Here is a 23055-nt window from a genome sequence, read left to right on the forward strand (position 1 = left end):
TCGTTGGATGGAAATGAAAATTATCAACCTACAGAGGGCTGAATTCAAAGACACCCAGAAAATCAAAGTGAAACAATGATACAGCAGGCTTGTCCATTTTGCCGAAATGTCATTGCAGCAAATCAAAATCGTACTCAGTAGTTTGTATGGTCCCCATGTGCTTGTATGCATATCTGACAACTTCGGGGCATGCTCCTAATGAGACGATGGATGGTGTCCTGGGGGATCTCCTCCCAGATCTGGACCAAGACATCACTGAGCACCTGGACAGTCTGAGGTGCAACCTGGCGGCAAACATAATGTCCCAGAGGTGTTGTATAAGATTTTGGTCAGGCAAACGTGGCCACATAAGGCCAGGTATTGTCGTGCACCAGGGCCCACTAGAGGACGTTGTGCCCTCAGGCCACCCTCATGAAGTCTGTTTCTGATTGTTTGGTCAGAGACATTCACACCAGTGGCCTGCTGATGGGTTAAGGACCTTCTACAGCCCTATCCAGCTCTCCTAAAGTAACTGCCTATCTCCTGGAATCTCCTCCATGCCATTGAGACTGTGCTGGGAGACACAGCAAACCTTCTGGCAATGGCATATATTGATGTGCCATCCTGGAGAAGTTGGACTGTCTGTGCAACCTCTGTAGGGTCCAGGTATTGTCTCATGCTACCAGTAGTGACACTGACCGTAGCCAAATGCAAAACTAGTGAAAAAACAGTCAGGAAAGATAAGGTGGGAAAAATGTCCATGGCCTCCACCTGTTAAACCATTCCTGTTTTGGGGGTCGTCTCATTGTTGCCCCTTTGATGCACCTGTTGTTAATTTTATTAACATCAAAACAGCTGAAACTGTTTAACAACCCCCTCTGCTACTTAACTGACCAGATCAATAGCCCAGAAGTTTCATTGACTTGATGTTATACTCTGATTAAAAAGTGTTCCTTTAATTTTTTGAACAGTATACATCCATCCATTATCCGACCCGCAGGGTCACGGGGGTCTGCTGGAGCCAATCCCAGCCAACACAGGGCACAAGGCAGGGAACCAATCCTGGGCAGGGTGCCAACCCACCGCAGGGCACACACAAACACACCCACACACCAAGCACACAACAGGGCCAATTTAGAATCACCAATCCACCTAACCTGCATGTCTTTGGACTGTGGGAGGAAACCGGAGCGCCCGGAGGAAACCCACGCAGACACGGGGAGAACATGCAAACTCCACTCAGGGAGGACCCAGGAAGCGAATCCGGGTCTCCTAACTGCGAGGCAGCAGCGCTATCCACTGCGCCACTGTGCCACCCGCAGTATACAGTATTTAGATTGAAGTTATTACTAACATTAGAAGCATGAAGCTGGATGAGACCCATTGGTAGCTTGGAGTAGACAAGAAAGATGGAATCCAGCAACGCAAGATGAAGAAGAAAATCACAAGGGACAACTATATCTGAGCCCAACAGACACTCAAGCTCCACTTAACAAATAATAATAATCGTTTTGCTGACCCAGTTGCAACTTACAACTTTGACATTATCAACTGGAGAACAGCTAAGATATAAAGACTAGACTTAAAGACTAGGAATCTCCTGAGCTTCAGAACTCTTCACCATCTTAAAGATGACATTCATATACTTTATGTCAAAAGACTCAACAGTGGCTAAGTTTACACTGTCGGCCTTAGTTTTAACACAATACAATGCAAGGGCATGTTTGCTAAGTTGGTCAAGAATCACAGTGTCCTCAAGATAAAAATCTGTCTACAGGCGAATACCAAGAAGGCCATTTCTAATATTAAGAACACCAAATCCAACTCAAGAACATAGAGGAAAAGCAGTAAGTAGAACTTTTAAAAAATACACCATGGCATGGCTGAGGTTCTGAGACCTAAACAGATTATTTGCCAACAAGAAAAAAAAAACATTGAGGAGCATTGTTACACAGTCCCTGGTTCAAATGAGAGGCATTGAGTCGAAACATCTCAGCAGAGTCAGGTACTAAACACTTGGTAGCATCCAAAGAACTCCCTGAAGCAGTAGGTCAACAGCAAATGTAGGAACCGCAACAAGTTAGAAAACTTACTGCATGTCCTACATTTCCTGAACAAGATCTGCACCAGCCGAGGACACCCATATATGCAACAGGGTGGCAAACTACTGTACATTAAAATGATTTCAACATTTTAAATGACTGATCAATTTGCAAGCTTGTAATTAACAGTGCCTGGCAAGTGATATGTATATCCATCCATCCATCCATTTTCCAACCCGCTGAATCCAAACACAGGGTCACGGGGGTCTGCTGGAGCCAATCCCAGCCAACACAGGGCACAAGGCAGGAAACAATCCTGGGCAGGGTGCCAACCCACCGCAGGATATGAATATCTGCCTAAGAAAACTAAGAACATGTGCCCTCCATACTGACCAAAACATCATGGCTAACTATCTATAGTTCACACTGCACAGAAAAATGAGAAACTCATTAAGTTTAATGACCTGGAGATGAACAGCAGTAGGATGTGGTGATGTAAGACAAGGATAACACCAATTGTCAGGAGAGATGCTGAAGGAGGGATTGGAAGGAAACTCATTGCTCCCAAGCCATCAACAAGCTAGCAAACTCTAGAACACTGTACTCATGGGATCAATGGACAGATTAAGAAGGCGTTTGACTTGTTAGCTCCTTTGGTTTTACTTCATCAGGAGACTGGTTCAAAACCATCCTAGCAACAGTCTTTGTGGAATATGCATGTTCTCCCTTTGTGTATCTACCATTTTTTAATCCTTTTTTCCGCACATATCGGACATGTAAGAATTATTTTACCTGATGACTCAAAACTGAGCCAGTGTACTTTGTAGTAGATCTGGGATGTTCACTGATTTCCAGGGCTAGGATTAAGTTACACCTCCAATTCCATGCCTGTACAAGCGGACAGGTAGTGAAGGATCACAATGAATAAAAATTCCAAATTAGGTAAAATGGTGAGGAAATCATAGGCACCTATACTTGCAGATTTCACCAAAGCTAATTTAGTGTCTCTATTAGAAGGTTTGCAGACCTCTTTTATGATTTCACACAGCATGTACTTAAGGGCAATCCAATTAAATGAACTGTCAATGGTGATGCATTTCACCAGCTCATAAATGACACGTATTTGAGAAGCAATACAGCATTTAAAACACTTCTTTTATACCAGTCACTAATATAAAGTATCTCACGCCTATCATTTGTATTACTTGCCCAGATGTAAAGCTGCTCAAATGTATTTTTTTGTCATTCTCAAAGATATACGTTAAGCCCTGAGCAACGGATTCATACAGATGCTTTAAAAATACATTTCTACAAGCATGTGCAATCTTTGTTTTCTAAAGCATGCTTGTGTATACATGTTGTGTGTTTGCAAGATGGCATGTTGACAAGACATGGAAGTAAGAATTTAACTATACTTACTTAAATGAGACCACACTACTCATTTACATTTACCTTTATTTATTCGGCTGACACCTTTATCCAAGACGGCTTACAACATTTATGGTACAACTGGCTACATTTGTTTGGGTTTTCCAGTTGGAGCAAAGGCAGGACTTGACCTGCTCATGGTCACAGAGTGTCAGTAGTGGGATTTGAACCCACAACCTCGGGGAAATTTTTCAAAAAAGTACCCGTTTGAAAATGGTTGCTATTTAAATAATTTCATTGCTCACATCCCAAAGACATGCATGTGTGGACGTTTCCCCTGCCATCCTCTCTGTGACACACTACCATTAGGTACTTTTATGAATTACTAACAGTCCCCCGTGGTTTCATCTGCGTAGTAGTGAAACAGGACAGAGAGGAGGCCCGGCTCCCCACTCCTGATGTCATGCTTCCCCCTTCCCCTTGGCCTGCAGCCTCTCGGATTAGCAAGAATATGTCGTTCCTGCACACAAACTATGATTCTTAGCACAATAAGAGAAGTCGCAAAATCAACTGGAATGTTCAAGCAAATTCTAGAAAAAAACCCGATCTAAATCCGTTAAGTAGTTCTCTCTTTCACTAGCTAAGCGGAGTTAAGGTTACCTCTGTCTTGGATTCACGCAAATATATTGCTCCTGCAAGTGAACTATGATACTTTGTGCAATGAGAGAAGTCGCAAAATCAACCAGAATGTTCAAGCAAATCACAGAAAAAAAACCCAATCTAAATCTGTTAAGTAGTTCTCGCGTGAAAAAAAGTGGACAGACATACAGACATCAGATTTTATATATAGAGAGATTTAGCAGAAGTGTGTAAAAAAATGCTAGTGGAGCAAACGACAATACGCATTTATAGTGCCTCACTGTGAATGCGACTGCTCTTTTATCTTTAACCAAATCAAAAGCTTTCCTTCTTTTTGTAAATTAACATGTATACTTGAAGAGGGGTTCTTGATGTTTATTATATTTCTTCAACTTCTGTAACAAGCTATATTTCCAGTTAGGGAAAAATAAAGAACTAACAATGTACGTGCCTACTGAAATTACTGGGACGCCAGACAGTAAAGCGGGTCTCTTGCCCCCTCTATTTCCAAATGGATATACACACTTGCAACACTTGTGAAAGTTTTCTATTTCTCTCCCTTAGGACCACTTAGAATACTTTTTTATTATAGGCAGAAAAGAAAAAGTAAATAAATGAACAACAAGGTTATTCAGCAGGACTACCACACCCGAGAACCAGTCATAATCACAACCTAGACTGACAGGAGTCAAGATGTAGCTCATTTTAGGCCTCCATGCTCATGGAGATAAAGACATATTAGAATTAAATTACCAAGTAGTGTGGTAGAGTGTAGGACTTTAGGAAAATTCAAAATGCGACTTGATGTTATTTTGGAGAATCTAGGTTGGGGTACTCAGTTTCAGTCCTGGAGGTCCGCAGTGGCTGCAGGTTTCTGCTTTAACCACATTTTTAATTAGAACCCATTCATTCACTACTAAAGTAATATGTTTTTTGTTGCTTTAGTTTTAGTTAACTCGTTTGTTATGATTCAGAACCCTTATTTGCCTGTTTTAGTTTTAAACAGCTGCACTAAGGTTTTAATTGTTGTTGGTTTCCTTAACTAGCCTTAATCAGTTAATAATCAGGTACAAAGGAACCTCCAGCTTTCCAGCTCAAGTGCTTCAATTTAAACTTGTGTGTGTATCTGAGTTAATACAATGTTTTGAAATAAAAGAGAGAGATGGGAAGGACCAAGAGGTACAAATCTGTTCCAGACCACAAAATATATGGATAAAAAAATCCACAATGTAATAAAGATTTGTCTTGGAAGAAAGAAAGCACTAACAAGCCACATAATTAAAAACCAAGTTTGATTATCTGCTAGGCCTGGTGTCAAATTACGAAATTGGTTTGAATGAAAACCTGAACCCACTGCGGCCCTTCAGGAGCAGACTTGAGTACCCCTGATCTAAGTGAGTCGGGTGGACTTGTTGGACTGTTCTCATCACAACTGTTCTAATATTCTAATGAAACAGACGGAATTAAAAAGGAACTTCTCCAAAAATGTAAAAAGCTTGGAGATATACCTGGAGAACATTGTAAAATGGGTGCACTGCAATTAATGTTTTTTCACCCAAGAGACATGCTGTTCTGCAAAATGCAACTGAACTCTGATCGCTAGGGTCAAAAGGTTTAGGCCCATTACTCAGAGAGCCATTGCTGCAAGATGAAGGGGCCTCACAGGTTACTGAACAATCGTTTTAAAAAAATAAGAGTTAACGATCGCTTGGAAAATGAAGATAAACACTCACCGTTATTACAGAAGGTCAGAGGACACAGTAGATAATCCCAAGTGTACTGTAAAATGTGAGTAATTCAACCAATCCAATATAGTGCTTGCTGCACAGAGATTTTAAGGTACGACACTAAAATAAGGAACACGTTACTGCACAAGTGGTTTGAAGTGTGACAACACAGCCTTGATCCACTAAATGACTGTATCAACTCCACTTTTGAAAGTCAAAAGGAAGTCAAAATACAAAATATTTGTTTTCAGGTAACCCAGTCTTAAGTGAGCTTTAGTGTTATTTTGTCAAAACCAGCAGTAAATGTGTGAAGCAACATCCCTGCACAGCATGAGCAAACACTGACTTGAAGGCCTGCTCGAATCAATCAGTCTGACATGACAACATTCACATTACATTCTCATAGCGTTTTCAAAACCGTTTGCCATACTAAAGCCGAAATGAACCCAAAAATGCATTGAAATCCTGTTCAAATGCAATTGTTTATAGTGACTTTCATCATAAGCTCAACTACATGTCACATTACAAAGTACTGCAGCTTCACACATTCAGATATTAAATTCTGTTCCCATCATTGTTTGGTGTTTGAACATTCTCCACATGATTTTCTCCAGGTACCCCAGTTTTCCTTCCACATCTGAAAGCCTTCTGTGGCCTCTTGTGAGCGTGGGTGTGTTTAAGTCGGCCCTGTAATTGACTGGTTCTACATCCAGGATTGGCTCCCCTGCTTTGAGGCTGATGCTGCCAACGTAGGTTCTGCCCACCAGCAACCCTGAATTGGACTAAACAGATGTATGTTAAACAAAATGGCACATTGTACAGTTTTATGACAAAAAAATAAGAAATTCTTATTCTACTGAAAGTAATGCTTCCACACTAACTATCATCCATTTGTGTTGCCCATTATGTTGTCGAACATATATTCAAATAGAGACTGACTTTCAAAAAGGGTGGATTTTTTAGTGACACATTTGGCTTGAATGTCACGCTACTAGCACTGCCCGTGTTGCTGATGTTTCATGAAGACCAGATAGAAATCAAAAGTAAAGAAATCATCAGATACCGTGCCAATGGACGAATATGCCCTCTATTTGATTGAGATATCCATGTCAAAAGAAGACAAGGCACTCAAAAATCTTTTGACTACTGTACAAACATCTATCCAAAGTAGAAGGACAAAGTTTCATGGTGAGCAGTCAATGAAGACTATCAGAGAGGGATTACTATGGTGGAGCTGAAGAACAAACCCTGATTACTTCTAAAAAAGTACTATTCATGTAAAGTGCTGTCAAGAACACAAGAAATGGGGGGAAAAGTCAGCTAGATGGACGAATCACCCCTGTTTAAGTTCATAAATGTTCACTTCTGATAGTGATGGATTCTGGTGGCTTTGTTTTGGTGCAGGACACATTTTCCAGGCATGAATGATGTCCACCCATTCAATTAGATGTCAGGATAATTACAAGCAATTTTGAGTGATGTTGACACATTTCAATTTTGGTGACTGAAACGCGGATACAGCAGAACAGTCAAAAGTCTTTTTGAAGAGCAAGAGAATACGGTCATCCCAATCCAACAAATTTCAACCAGTTGAATTTTAATGATGGCTCCTGGAACAGTACCTAAGATACAATTTTCCAATACCATCATCAGACCTACAGATGATGAAATTATTTATTGAAAAATGGTGATCTCCTATACAGTTCCAGACACTTATAGAATTTGGGCCTCGACACACCGAAACTGCCCTGACACATCTTGATGTCTTAATGACCTATTAGACAATTTTGCCAGCAATGCCATTTATTTACTAGTCACTTGTGCGTACGATACGCAATAGATGGCATTGACAGTGAAGCCCAGATTGAGTAGTCAAGGACAGATACAGACATGCAGAATTCAAAGATTAATATATAAGGTGTCACACATTACGGATGATAATGTCACTTTTAGAATGCAATGGCTCTATCTCCAGTTTGAATAAAGGCAGAAGCTGTCTTCCACCCCAAAATGAAGGTCATCCCATAAATAACTGTAAATGGTGACAGCTCTTTGGATAGAAGCATACATCACACTACCACAGTAACAAGTTGTTAACAGCACGGCACAGCAGACACATTACATTACAGACATCATTAGGTGCCCCGTTGCCTCCTTTTAATTTTAATAACTTCAGAAAGCAGCATCTCTTATGCTTTGCTTTTAAAACAATGTGGCGCCTTCTTTTTTTTTTTTTCTATTTTCATCTGTTGACTGCTCTAGATTCTGTCTGATTTACACAATAAGAGGTGATTATGCAGAAAACATTGTTTTGCAAAAGGAATTTATTTTTAGAATTGCAGGCCTGCAACTTTGAAGCAAATTGTAAAATGTGCTTAAGATCTTCCATCGATTTCTTTTCAATGTCCACTGAAGGAATAGTGGAGAATCGCACCTTATAGGAAGTCTGAGTGTAATATAGGAACACACATCCCCAGACCTGATCCCAGAGCACAACACGGCATAAACAAATGCACTAACATCTGGGCACTTCACAGGCACCATTGAGTCTGATAGCATGCATTTTCATTGTAGGAGGACACCAGAGATGCACTAAAAATGGCACATGAATTAATTAAAATTAATGAATTAAAAATGTTTTTAAAAATAATGTTTTCATATACAGTGGATTCAGAAAGTATTTAGACTCCTTTACTTTCTGCAGACTTAATTGTGTTGTAGATTTTATTTTCAAATGGATACATTTGCCATTTTTGCCCATCAATCTACACTCAATATCCCATAATGACAAAGTGAAAACATATTTTCAGACAGGTTTGCAAATTTATTAAAAATCAAAAACTAAAACCTCTCATTCACGTAAGTATTCAGACCGATAATTAAATACTATGTAGAAGCCCCTTTGGCATCAATTGTAGTTTTGAGTCTTGTATCTATCTATCTATCTATCTTGGGTAAGTCTCTACAAGCTTTGCACACACGGATTTGAGCAATTTATCCCAGTCTTCTTGGCAGATCCTCTCAAGCACCATTAGAATGCCTGTAAACTGCTATGTTCAGGTCTCTCCACTGATGTTCTAAGGGGTTGAAGTCTGGGCTTTGGCTAGGCCACTCAAGGACAGTCAGAGACTTGGCCTGAAGCCACTCCAGTGTTGTGCTGGCTGTTTGCTACTGGTCACTGTCAAGCTGAACTGTTGCCCCATTCTGAGGTTGAGTGCACTTTAGAGCAGGTTTTCTTCAAAGACCTGTCTGTATTTGGTTGAATTCACCCTTCCCTCAATTCTGACCAGTCTCCCTGTCCCTGCATCTGCAAAGCATCAAATAGCATGAATCTGCCACAAACATGCTTCACCACAGGACTGGTATTAGGCACGTGATGAGCAGTTTCTTTTTTTGACCAGACATAGTGCTTAGAGTTCTTCTCAGATGGCTACATTTTTGATTCATCAGACCAGAGGACCTTTTCTTCATACAGAGAGTACTTTTAACTGTCATATGCCTCTTACTCAAGAGTCGGTTCTCTCTAGCTGCTCTACCATAAACATCTGAACATCTGGAGTGCTGCTGAGATAGCCATCCTACCGTTAGGTTCTCTCATCCCAGTAAAGGTCCTTCTTGCCGGGCTACTTAGTTTGGCCAGACAATCAAATCTAGGAAGAACCCTAATTGCTACAAAACTTCTTCCATTTCACAATCATTGAGGCCACTGTGCTCCTGGAAATGCTCAAAGTTTTAGAAATGATTTTATCCCTTTGTCCTAATCTATGTGCCACCACAATTTTAACTGTAGAAGTTTACAAAGAGTTCCTTAGATTGCACTAGATTAGATTAGATACATTTTATTAATCCCATGGGGAAATTCAGATGCATACAGCAGCAGAAACATAAAAAAACACAAGACAGATAATACAGCCTATCAATCAATCAATAAATAAATAAATAATAACCTTAACAAGTACATTGGGTGGAAGCATTGAATTGTCTGATAGCGTGGGCAGAAAAGACCCCAAGAGGAGCTTCTTAGCACACCATGGTGGAATGAGCCTATGGTGATTAAGAGCTCCAAGACAGTGCCTCCTGGAGGGGATGGAGGGGATTTTTTCATGAAGGCATCCAATTTTGCCAGCATCCTCTTTTCCACAACAGCATCCAGTGCGCCCAGGATTTGTTCACCCTGTGATGGAGCAGGCTTTCCTGATAGGTTTGTTCAGCATTGTGCTTCTTTTGAACTCCGGTTTCTTCCCCAGGAGACTGCACCACAATGGCTACTATGGACTGGTATAACATTTCCAGTAGCTTGCAGCACAAATCAAAAGGTCCGAGTCTCCTTAGCAAGTACAGTCTGCTCTGGACCTTCTTGTACAGCGCCACTGGTGTTATCATACCAGCCCACTTTGTTGTGTATGTGAACACTCAGGTACTTGCGACTCTGAATTGTGGGACATTACATACCTCTGTCCAATCAGTTTAGTTGGCCACAGGTGGACTCCAATCAGGTTCTAGATACATCCCACGGAAATCTAAGCAGACAGAATGCACCTGACCATTAATCTGGAGTGTCATAGCAAATGGTCTGAATGCTTACATAAATGAGAGATTTCAGTTTTTGATTTTTAATACATCTGCAAATCTTCCTGAATACAATGTTTCACTTTGTCATTATGGGTCATTGAGTGTAGACTGATGCACAAAAATGGCAAATGTAACAGTTAAAAATGTAATCTACAGTACAATAAAGTGTGCAATATGTGAAGGGGTCAGAATACTTTCTGAATCCGCTGGACTACAACACCTTCTCATTATTGCCTTCCTTCCTGCATCCTAGTTTTATGCCACAAGAGAAAGTTATATGACTTGCCTGCAATTAAACTGAAACAATGTCTGGACCAGTAATATTAAGGAGATCCAGAGGCTGCTGATGAAGGAGAACTGAATATCGTAGTTAGGGTGTCAGTCAGAGCTAAAACATCAACAGAGAGACATTTCTAGTGATAGTGTGTGCCCTTTGAAGGATTGTCGTCCTATTTAGGGTTTGTTTCTCTTTTGCCCCCAGTGTTGTGGAAATAGTTTCCTGCTCCCTGTGAGCTGACATTTCTGTTAAATGAATAGATAAAAAGAATGGATAGATGGATGGATGGGATAAAAATCAAAGAAGAAGAGTTAGAGATCTATCTATGTGAAGGGTGAGATCATTAGGGCGAAGAAATGTTAAGAATGAGTGTGCCTTATAATGAGCTGGTGTCCCAATCCGGACTGGCCTTAACTTACTCATGGACTGGATTATTAAATTTCAGAAAGTGGATAGATTAAATAGAACTTTCAGGTCACAATTCATTAAACAGAATTACTATTTAGTGTACAGAAATATTACTGGGTATTATATTTTGATATGGATAGAGTGACTGGTAAATATAAATTAAATAATAAGCCCCTCTTTGGCTTTATTATAATTACTGACATTTCTCAGGCCTGTTTCTGGCTTTGTATTGGCACTGACAAACTGAATAGGGCAAACAAGATCTTAGCCAGAAGACTTGGGCTGCATCTGGCTGCTTAAATCAGAGCCAGAAAAATTTGTTCCAGCATGCCACGATCTGGCCAGACCTGGATGCAGATCTGTTTAGCTGCACGGGTAGCTCTGAAGCCCTGGTTCAAATCCTGCTTAAGTTACAAACTATGCAAGTTGCTACGATCTCTTTATATTTGCAACGCACTGGTTTCGCACCAGATCTCAAAGACTTAAGGATTATGTTCCCTTACACCATTAAATTGGCAGCTTGTTGCTGCTGAGATTGGCTCCAGCTCCTCGCAGCCATAAAGTACAAATGATGAATTAGCTTGTCTTATCTGAAGCAGATGTAGCCTTCAAACTCTAAATGAATTTATGTGCAATTTGGCATAACTAACAAACCTATACCATCCAATCCTCTCACATCTCTTGCTGCACACTAAATTCTCCCTGAAGTCATATTTCTCCCACACAATCACTTTTCATGTTATATTAGGCCATATTTATTAGTTCCCAGGGGCACAGTGGGTCATTTGAAAAGGTACACATAACATAAAGGCAAGGGAGGTCAACCCTGCATGAGGCACTGCAAATGTAAATGTGAAAGCCCATCCATATGAAAAAAATATAAATATAAACATAAAAACAGACTGAAGCACATGACAAAAAAGAAAGAACATAAATCAAATACAGCATTCATTTAGTCAGTCCTAACTCACCAATTCCTATTCCAAAATAATAACTAAAATAAACTTAAAAGGTTCACAGACTACAAGAGCTCTCGATACACATTTTTACCATATACTGTGTTCAAAAGTATTTCATAATACTAAAAAAATACCTCATTAATTCGTCCACTCATTTTTACTCTAGTTTTTACAGATGAGTAACCCTGACCTGACAATAATGGGGCAGTACATTTCTGAAATGAGATGCCAGTCTACTGCAAGGCACAAAGAAACAACAGAGCACTTCACTGACCAAAAATGAGGGCAGTGACAGAAATCTTAACTCAGTTCAAGATGGTCCACAATATGCTTTACAATAAATCTGTTGCCTAACAATAAAAACGACCCCCTTATCCTACAAGTATTGCCAATACAGTACCATTGTCTACTTCTTTCAAGCACCCAACGAGTTGCACAGACTTTTTTATTGATTTTGCAGTCCCACTGATTTTGCAAGTTAGTCAGCATCAGATATAAGCAAAGGCAAACCCTGGATGGTCCATCAACAGTAAGCCTAAGCAAAAATTTCCTTTAACAAAATAATGTAGACAAAAGTGTTAAAAAGTAGAAAGTAGAAAAGAGTAATCTGGTAGACCTTTAATGTTTTACTTAGATGAGAGCCATATTATACTCTATATACAGTATTACACAACAGAATTTCAAATACTTAACCTTTGATAAAACCTCATAATTACAAGATATTGCCATATGTTTAGAAGTCCAACCATCAATTCAAAAGCTTTGGGATTCAACTCCAAGTTTGTAGTAATTTTGTCAGTGGCTGAATTCAGTATCAATCTGACAAAAAGGAAATTTAAATAATAAATATGCTGTAAACAACAACAATATGAGGAAAAGAACAATTGATGCAAAAGTAATGATCAATATCCTGCCAACTACTCCAGTTTTTACATTTATTAAAGTTCTGGAATATGTACCGTCCCTATTAATGCTCTGGAACTATTTCTTTTTAAATCAGAGCCTTCTGCCTCGGTGTGCCATAACCCCCTACAGTACACATCTGCAGGCGAGGACAAAGTAACATTACAAAGCAGAAAAAAAAATCCTAAAAATTCAAATACCAATTTCTGTAGCTTTAAGCCACGTGAAGTATCCATATTGATCACTACAACTGTGCTATTTTTGGGTGTCGGTGTCCTTTCATCACATTCTTTTTTGTTTGACTGCTGCACTCAGTAATAGATGTGTGTCTGTAATTTTTGTTTTTAATTTTGTGCGTAACATTCAAAAAATCTAAATCAGTCTTCAGCAAAATGGATTCCATATTGTACTTAAGCATATTAACTTCATGCTTTCAATTACATTTCTGGCTCAATTTGACTTGCAAGTGCATTGATCACACACCTCTGGGTTTCTACCCATTCATTTCCTGAATCTGGAATACCCATGTAACATCCACTGGGCAATAGACGTAACAGGGAGCCAGTGTCTTCAGTGTCTCAGCAGGACTGAGCAGAAACTAACCCTGAATTGCATGTCAGCCCATAGCAGGGCACGCTTCCTAATTCTGAGTCACCCATTAATTCAGTATGCAAATGTTTGGGTTTACAAGGGAAAAACCAGCAATCCAGGGACAACCTGCATTGAAAGCATCATGTCAGGAATCAAATCTGGACTTCTGGAGCTAGCTAACTACAGTAGTACACCATCCCTATCTAGCATGTTGGTTTTATAATTTGTAACAGCCTTCTGTTATTATAGCAATGTCTATCATAAACATTTTTAACACAGAAAATCATTAAGAGGCACATAACACCATTTTTAAGGCTGTTTCCATTTGAAGTTAAAGTAGTGCTGTTGTACTTGTATAGAACATAGAACCGCACAAAAGAAAATGCTAACTTTTGTTATGCCTGGATAAAAATAACTGCTGTACATGAGTACTGTTTCTAGACTATAGCTGAGCATTTTACATTATTGTACTATCAAAGTTGATCATCTCCTAGATGTGGGACCAAATTCCACCCTCTGAATCTGGATTTGGGACTACCTACAGTATCTCACAAAAGTGAGTACACCCCTCACATTTTTGTAAATATTTTAATGTATCTTTTCATGGGACAACACTGAAGCTATGACACTTTGATACAATGTAAAGTAGTCAGGCTACAGCTTGTACAACTGTAAATTTGCTGTCCCCTCAAAATAACTCAACACATAGCCATTAATGTCTAAACCGCTGGCAACAATAGTGAGTACACCCCTAAGTGAAAAATGTCCAAATTGTGTCCAATTAACCATTTTCCCTCCCCGGTGTCATGTGACTCCTTAGTGTTACAAGGTCTCAGGTGTGAATGGGGAGCAGGTGTGTTAAATTTGGTGTTATTGCTCTCACACTCTTTCATACTGGTCACTGGAAGTTCAACATGGCACCTCATGGCAAAGAACTCTTGAGGATCTGAAAAAAACAATTGTTGCTTTACATAAAGAAGATTGCCAACAACCTGAAATTGAGCTGCAGCACGGTGGCCAAGACCATACAGCGGTTTAACAGGACAGGTTCCACTTTGGTCAACCAAAGAAGCTGAGTGCACATGCTCAGCGTCATATCCAGAGGTTGTCTTTTGAAAATAGACGTATGAGTGTTGCCAGCATTGCTGCAGAGGTTGAAGGGGTGGGGGGTCAGCTTGTCAGTGCTCAGACCATTCGCCGCACACTGCATCAAATTAGTCTGCATGGCTGTCGTCCCAGAAGGAAGCCTCTTGTACAGATGATGCACAAGAAAGCCCGCAAACAGTTTGCTGAAGACAAGCAGACTAAGGACATGGATTACTGGAACCATGTCCTGTGGTCTGATGAGACCAAGATAAACTTATTTGGTTCAGATGGTGTCAAGCATGTGTGGCGCAAACCAGCAGAGGAGTACAAAGACAAGTGTGTCTTGCCTACAGTCAAGCAGGATGGTGGGAGTGTCACGGTTTGGGGCTGCATGAGTGCTGCTGGCACTGGGAACCATGAATGCCAACATGTACTGTGACATACTGAAGCAGAGCATGATCCCCTCCCTTTGGATACTGGGCCGCAGGGCAGTATTCCAACATGATAATGACCCCAAACACACCTCCAAGACAACCACTGCCTTGCTAAAGAAACTGAGGGTAAAGATGCTGGACTGGCCAAGCATGTCTCCAGACTAGTGATGGGAAGTTCGGATCATTTTACTGACTCGGACCTTTGAGTCTCGTTCAGCAAAATGAACGAATCTTTTTTCGAGTCATTTCGTTCATTTTAGCAAAATATAATTAAAATGTTACCTGTTACCTCCCTAACACATCTACTGCTTACACAAATGTTGATCACACTACAAACAAGACAAAACTATAATGCTATAAGAAACAGAAAATATTAATTCATTGTTTACCTGGGTCTTTAGTCTATGATTCGCTACTACTGAGCCGGTAAGTGGTCACGTGACAAAAGAACGAACGACTCGAAAGACTCGAGGAATGAACTAATCAATTCTCTTTCCGGCTCAGACTGCATAGGTTAAGTTTATGGGGCTGTCACGTGATGAACGAACGACTCAAACCCGAAGACTCGAGAGATGAACTAATCAATTCTCTTTCCGGCTCAGACTGAGTTGGTTAAGCTTATGGGGCTGTCACGTGATGAACGAACGACTCGAAAAACCCGAAGACTCGAAAAAACTATAGAAAGTTGCGCAAATGCGCGTGCGCGACTGAACGAATCACTCACACTAGACGACTCGTTCTTCCCGAGTCACATTAAAGATTCGTTCAAAATGAACGAATCATTTAAGAACGACCCATCACTACTCCAGACCTAAACCCTATTGAGCATCTGTGGAGCATCCTCAAACAGAAGGTGGAGGAGCACAAGGTCTCTAACATCCACCAGCTTCGTGATGTCGTCACGGAGGAGTGGAAGAGGATTCCAGTGGCAACCTGTAAAGCTCTAGTAAAGTCCATGTCCAAGAGAGTTAAGGCAGTGCTGGAAAATAATGGTGGCCACAGAAAATATTGACACTTTGGGCACAATTTGGACATTTTTCACTTAGGGGTGTACTCACTTTTGTTGTCAGCGATATTTACAATTTACAATATACATGAATTTGTATTTGTAGTAAAGACGCTATAACGCATCAGTCACCAACCATTTAAATCTAATCAGCCAGTAGGTATGGGGCATGAGACATCATATTGGCAGACGGGCTTGGGCCAACTAAGCTCTCCTTCTCTCACATTGTGCATTTTCTGCATTGTTCAACTTCTGAGCTATTACCCGTTTTGCTCTGCCCCAAATCTGGATGGGGTCCCAGTCCATTCCATGGCACACCCTCCAAAAGAGCCAGTTCTGAATCACTGATTGACATGAACTGCACATCTTAGGGGATACGTGAAGAAAACTGAAGTACTCACAGGTAAACCCATGCAAACTTAACATAGGCAGAAACCATATGCAGGATTTGAACCCAGGATGCTGGATATATTAGGCATCATCACGAGCCTCTACACCACTGGAATTACATGCAGGCTATTAACAGTTCTTTTACATTAAGTGTGAAAAATGGCACTAGGTAGACTAGCTGTAAAATAAGTGCTAGCTTGCTTTGATATTTATAATAATAATGATGATGATGATAATAATTCTTCACATTTATGTAGTGCTTTTCTAGCTGGTCAAAGAGCTTTACACAGTGATTTGGGACCCACTTCAACCACTGCCGATGTGCAGCATCCACCTGGATAATGCAATGTCAGCCATTTTTGTGCCAGTACGCTCACCATACATTGGCTGTTAGGTGGTGAAGGGGTACGAGATAGTTAGTCAATTAGAGACAGGGGATGATTTACAGGGCCAGAATGACCAGGACGTGGTATGCAGTTTAGCCAGGACATTGGGATACACCCTACTCTTTATGAAGGATGCACAGGGATCTTTAATGACCACAGACAGACTGCCTCATCTGAAGGACACGTCATTCTTACAGCACAGTGCCTCATCACTGCATTGAGGCATTGGGGTCCACATTCAGACCTCAGGATAAGCTATTTTACCCTGGCAAATGCCAGCTTGTAGATGAAACACAGGATGTAAGAAGTCACACATAATCAATATGAAGTCAGCAATTCACTCAATAACTGGTCTTTGGATTGGGAGAACAAACCTGTGTGAATACTGGGAGAAAGTGCAAACTGCAAACAGAAATTACACCAGTGGTCAAGCACTGCAAGGTGCTAAGTGACCAATGCCAGTTTAGGGTTAGGGTTAGGATGTTTTTTGTAAGTGACTTCTAATAAATATCAACTAATCAAGTTTTGATTTTGTATAGTGCCATTAAGAGCATGCACCTTCACAAAGCACTTTCTAGAGCAAACCAGATAAAAAGAATTCTTTATGTACAGAACCTGAGTAATACAATAAATGACAGCAAATTCCAAAATGCAGCAAAGAATATTGTATTTACTGTTGATTTAATTTTCCCCACAGACAAAAACAACAACAGAAGCCAGGTGGTGCGTAGTAGAGAGGCATCGTGGCATGAAGTGACTAATAGGTAGTGGTGACATCTGCTAGGATGTGTGAATACTGTAAGACAATTCTAGTCTGTCAGGCAGACAACAGCAGCTCTTCTTATAATACAATATCATAAAAATTAAAGCCTACTAAGCTAAGAGTGTCACCCACTTATTTATAAACACTTTAAATGCAATTTATAAAGTGTGGCAGTGCTCTCTCATCCTCACCAAATATCTTTTAAATGATTGTTAAAAGTGTGGTCACCTGTAAGCAGGCATCAGACTATAGCAGTATTACATTTATTTATTTAAAAGTTGTTGCCACATTCTAAACGTCCATCTTCATATCTGCTATGATTAAACTAGCAGGAACATGGCACACAGTCCTCTGTCACTTTTGACTGTGCTCCTGCACAAGTGCTTCAAGTTGCTTTGCTCTTCTCACAATAATCAAAACCGCAACTAGTTTATAGCCATTAGCAGAATTTATCCAATTGGTCAAATTCCACCCAAATTTCCTTGCTCCATTTTGTATAGTCTTGGAGGTATCTTCCATCTCTTGCGTCTTCCTTGACCTGCACATTTGGTTCATCTCTTGTACAATATCACCCGCCCAAACCGCATCAGCCTCTCTCTCACTTCGTGCCTTACTGCCTGCACCTTAATGCCATCTTCCAGTTGTGTGCCAGTCCTCCCCAACAAAACTTCTGAGCATTTTCCTCTCTGTCCTAACCAGCTACATTTCTTTTTTTCCCCCATAACCATTCATGCACATTTCCTCCGTAAAAACACAGAGTCTGCACCTTCATCCACATCCACCAAAGCACCGAAAGAGAAGAACTTTCCAAAACAACTCCACTACTGATATCCTTAGTTCACTCTTGATGGTTTGGAATCTAGTATCTTCCATAATGCTCTGGATGAAGACAAGTTTCAGCAGACATTTATAGCCAATAGCTTACACGGTTACATCTTTTTTGAACCAATTTCTAGCAGAATTTGAATCAAATAGACATGTCCTTTTCAGTAATGCCAGCTCTCTAATAAGAACAGCTTGTAAGCTAAATCTTCTATCCTGAGTGAGAACAAACTTGCAGAATCTTTGATCTTTAGGGTAGTAGACCTTTTATTTTGATATCTCAACCTTAAGCAAACATTGTGGTGAAATGACTAAGCTATTGGACTTTAAACCACAACTTTCACTTCCACCTGTCAGTGTGAATCCAAGTACTGTACTGAAAGTCACTTGGCCTGCCCGCACTCCAATTACAGGAATGTATGTAAACCGTTGCAGTTAATCTTTGGATGTCTCTTTGGATAAAGGCATCTGTTAACCTCACAATAACAACAACTGTTTTCTTTAATCCTAAAATTAAATGTAACTGGCCAATTATAATTTGGCTCCTGTCCATTGACACCTTCTGCAATGATCCAAAGAATCCAGAAGCCCAGGAATGTGTCAGTATCTTAAAAAGAAGAATTGGAGCCAGGCATTTAATTAGATGGGCCAAACCAAATGCTGGGTTATTATTAAAAATCGAGGGTAATAAATGAAGTGACTTTTTGGAGTCTGCCACTCCTACAGAAAAAAAAGAAGCTGACAAATTCTGGTGCTTGACAATGTACCTGGTCTAGTTATTGTGAAAATTAATAGCTTTGAATGTTAGTAGAAGTGGCTAGAAGAACATGCAGCTTTAGGGAAAGCTTGGAGATCACTGCCACACAATAAGATTTCTGGGTAGCTATATTAATCATTCAGCCAACATTCAAAATTGTTTTTTAATGTGGATGTCCACATATCTATGTGATATCATAAACCTCATGTGTACAGCTAGAATATGAAGCATGCCTGTTATACACAGGCTATATAATTCATTTACATTAAAAAATGTACTCTGACTCCTTAGTAAAAGATTTTGTTGTTTTATCATCTCATTTGAGATAGCATAGACTTAATTCAACTTTGGGAAGCTGAAGGCTAGCGACTATCCTGAAATAAAATGGTCATTAATTAAAAAAAATCTGCCTAAGCCAGTTTAACAGAGGGAGGTCAATGGGCACAAGGTAGGAACCAACCCTGTACTATACATCTGTCCATCGCAGGGTACATTCACACACACTCAACTCACACCACGCCAATATAAGAATCTGTATATAGAAAATGCTCAGGTCAGTCTGTCTGTTAGGCAATTACTTACGACCTGCTGGGGTTAGAACCTTGAACTTGGTATTAAATGAAAATCTGCAATGACCTGATCTGTTCACAAAATTAACATTTTAGGTACCGGCAACCTCTGCAAAGTGACCTGTGGCCATGTGTTCATTACAGCAAAGTGATAGAGAAAGCAAGAAACAATGCAGAAAGAGAAAGAAGAACAGCAACATCTGCTGAGCATCAAGTACATTACAAAATGTGATTAAGTGACACATACAAGATGCTGAAGCACAAAAATCTTGGACTTAATTAAAAGCTTATGATGTGATCTGTACTGGAACTTCAAAAAATTTTATGTAGCAGCAACCTTGGCAAAATGACCTTTGGTCTTGTGTTCATAAAACATAAAACAAAGCAACTAAAAATCCACGTGAAATAGCAGAAAGAAAAGAAGACCAGCAACATCTGCTGAGCATCAAGCAAACTGCAGAAGCCAATTTTGTGACGAAGAACACCGTAACAGGAAGAAAGAAAAAGAAGAGCAATGACATCTGCTGAGCGTCAAGTACATGACTAAAGGCAATAAAGTGACTAAGAAAGAATAAGTAGACAAGATGCAGATGTACACAAATAAGCCAGATATGTTTAGGAAATTCAAAAAATATGTAGGTTATGGCAACCTGATGACCACTTTATTGATGGCCAGTAAAGTTTATTGTAACAAAAGTACCTTCCCCAGAAGCTCATCTATTGATAATCCCCCTATGAAAAATGGTCTGGGGCACCTTGCTAATTTTAAATAGATAATCGCGCCCCGTGAGATGCAGGCTCCAACCGGGTGCAGGCACGGACAGGTGCATCAACAGGTGCCTGTGTGACTGCAAAGGTACATGCGAATGCGAGTGTCAGTCCGGGGCCTCATTATTGCCTCTGAGGGAGCGGTGTGTTCACACCCATGCCCTATTACATAGGACGGGTATAAGAGGAGCCTACATGGGACAAAGAATGGAAAATGAAGAGACAGAAAGAAAAGAGAACAGAGCTTAATGGACAGGAAATTGTGAATTTCCCCTTGGGATTAATAAAGTATCTATCTATCTATCTATCTAGGAAAGAAAGGCAAAAGCGAGTGAGCGAGAGCCGATGCAAAACGGGAGGAAGCAGGCAGATGGAAATGAGAGCCCTGGGAGAAGAGTGTGTGGGTTAAGGGTTGCTCCTGCTAAGCATGGGAGAAGAAACAACAAGATTAGAGTCATCTGTAGGGACTCCCCCACAAGGTAGAGAATGGCAGCGGAAGTCCAAGCGGAGGCTCAGCGGCGCCCCGTGGAATGCCATGGGATGGATGAGAAGGTTGTCTGGCTCTGTCTGCTGCGAGGCCCGAATAGGATAAGTTGGGTGGTTTTAAAGCATGGGAACGGCACTATATAAATAAAATGTATTATTATTATTATTATTATTATTATTATTAAAGGGATGCACCAGGGCTTGGGAATTTTAAAGGACAGCTGTCTGATAGATTTTTGCTTTGATTGTATGGATTATTTATTATGGATTTTTAACATTCACTTTTATTATGTTATTTTTTATTGAGAATTTTGTAGCACTGTACTGTTTATTTGGACATGGTTTATACTGAGAGTTTTTAATAAAAGCACTGTTCACTTTTTGCACCTTCCCCTTGCTGCCTATGTGTGTGTTCTCATTCATCCAGCTCATCTCGGTTATGATGATTTGGGCTCAAGAGGCTCCTGAACAGAAGGGGAGTATGGAGCGATCCGGACCTTCACACCGCCAGGAAATGGTACACACATGTTCAGAATTCGTAATCTAGCGTAAGTATTGTGGTTATTGATTACAAACATCAGAACTTATTAAATATCAATAAAGGACAGCAGAGTGACCTGTGGTTGTGTGTTTATAGCAAATCTGATAACTAATGACAAAAAGAAAAAGACAAGATACCACTATTTAGCAAAGTTATTAGCGATGTGATCAATGTCAGAATGTATTTTTGTCAAGGTGTTAAAATAAAACAATGAATGGAACAAAGGACTCCAAAGGACTGTTGCTGTACTGAGCTTTTGTTCTTTATTTCTTTATTTCACCTTATACAATTTCTTGTATTAGGAATTTGGTAGTTTTTGCATACCCCTTGGGGTCAGAGCACAGGGTCAGCCATTGTACAGCGCCCCTGGACCAATTACAGGTTAAGGGCCTTGCTCAAGGGCCCAGCAGAGCAGTGGCCTTTTGGCAGTGACGGGGATTCGAACCGGCAACCTTCGGGATACCAGCGCAGATCCTTAGCCTCAGAGCCACCACTCCGCCCTAGCTTTTGCTATTGAATGTAGGTTTAGTATTGAAAGGTAATAATAATGCAACACAGTTGAAAATTAAGCAAGACCCAAACATATGTTTCTCAACAGTGAGGTGTGAAATTAGTTGATTATTTGCATTTTGAAGTTATATAACATAACTTAAGAGTAGGAAGCTGGAACCTATTTTAAAAATAAAAGTCAGCAGATCAGCTACACGGGAAGAATGAAAAATTCTTATTATATATTCAATTCAATTTATTCTTATTATGTGCACTTCCATATTAAAGCCCAGAGCAATATACAGAAATAATAAATATATTATGAATAAAAGTAATGCAAAACATATTATTGAAGGAAACAGAGGAAAAACATACAACATAGATAGATAGATAGATAGATAGATAGATAGATAGATAGATAGATAGATAGATAGATAGATAGATAGATAGATAGATAGATAGATAGATAGATAGATAGACATAGTATAATGTGACATTTTCAAACATGCCTACGGCTGCAGAGGGTGGCAAAAATGCATAAAATAGAAATACGGTGAAATACATTTTTTCCACAGCTGTTCTAAACCAGGCACATTTTGGTATGGATCACTACATAGCCAAATGACAACAGCATTAGCTGAACAGCTGATTAAAGGTCTGTCGTACCACTCCAAGGTACACCAAGTGCTCCCAAGGACACAAACAAGAGAAAGAAAATTAATAAGACTAAATGACGTGCCACATTACGTCACTTTAAGTTATTTTCGGTCACGGATTAATTTAGGTAACCTCAAATAGTTTGAAGCAGTCATGGCATACTCCTGTGATCTACAGTTGTATAATTTAACATACCCAGAGACTTAGTCTAACTAGTCTGGGCCTCACCCCGACGTAAGCAGACATGTTTCATTTCATTTTTAGTTGTACGGGAGGATATTTGTATTTGTGAGAGCTGACAACCAATGAGCATTCACCCGGAATTACAATGTATATAATGCACAGATGAGAGATAAGAAACTTGAAAAGCAAAAGCAAGACTCATCTGTCCGATGTCTTGTGTTGTAAATACCACAACAGAATGGGAAAAAGGCAA

The 23055-nt window shown here is 40.0% G+C and overlaps 1 protein-coding gene across 4 annotated transcripts in view; it reads right to left on the minus strand.

Annotated features, from left to right (window-relative positions):
- anks1b (ankyrin repeat and sterile alpha motif domain containing 1B) overlaps positions 1-23055 on the minus strand; it is a 1280504-nt gene that overhangs the window by 1110979 nt on the left and 146470 nt on the right. The gene's annotated exons all lie outside the window — the stretch shown is intronic.

Source organism: Erpetoichthys calabaricus, chromosome 1 (genome assembly GCF_900747795.2).
Source record: "Erpetoichthys calabaricus chromosome 1, fErpCal1.3, whole genome shotgun sequence".
In the NCBI taxonomy this organism is placed as follows: Eukaryota; Metazoa; Chordata; class Cladistia; order Polypteriformes; family Polypteridae; genus Erpetoichthys; species Erpetoichthys calabaricus.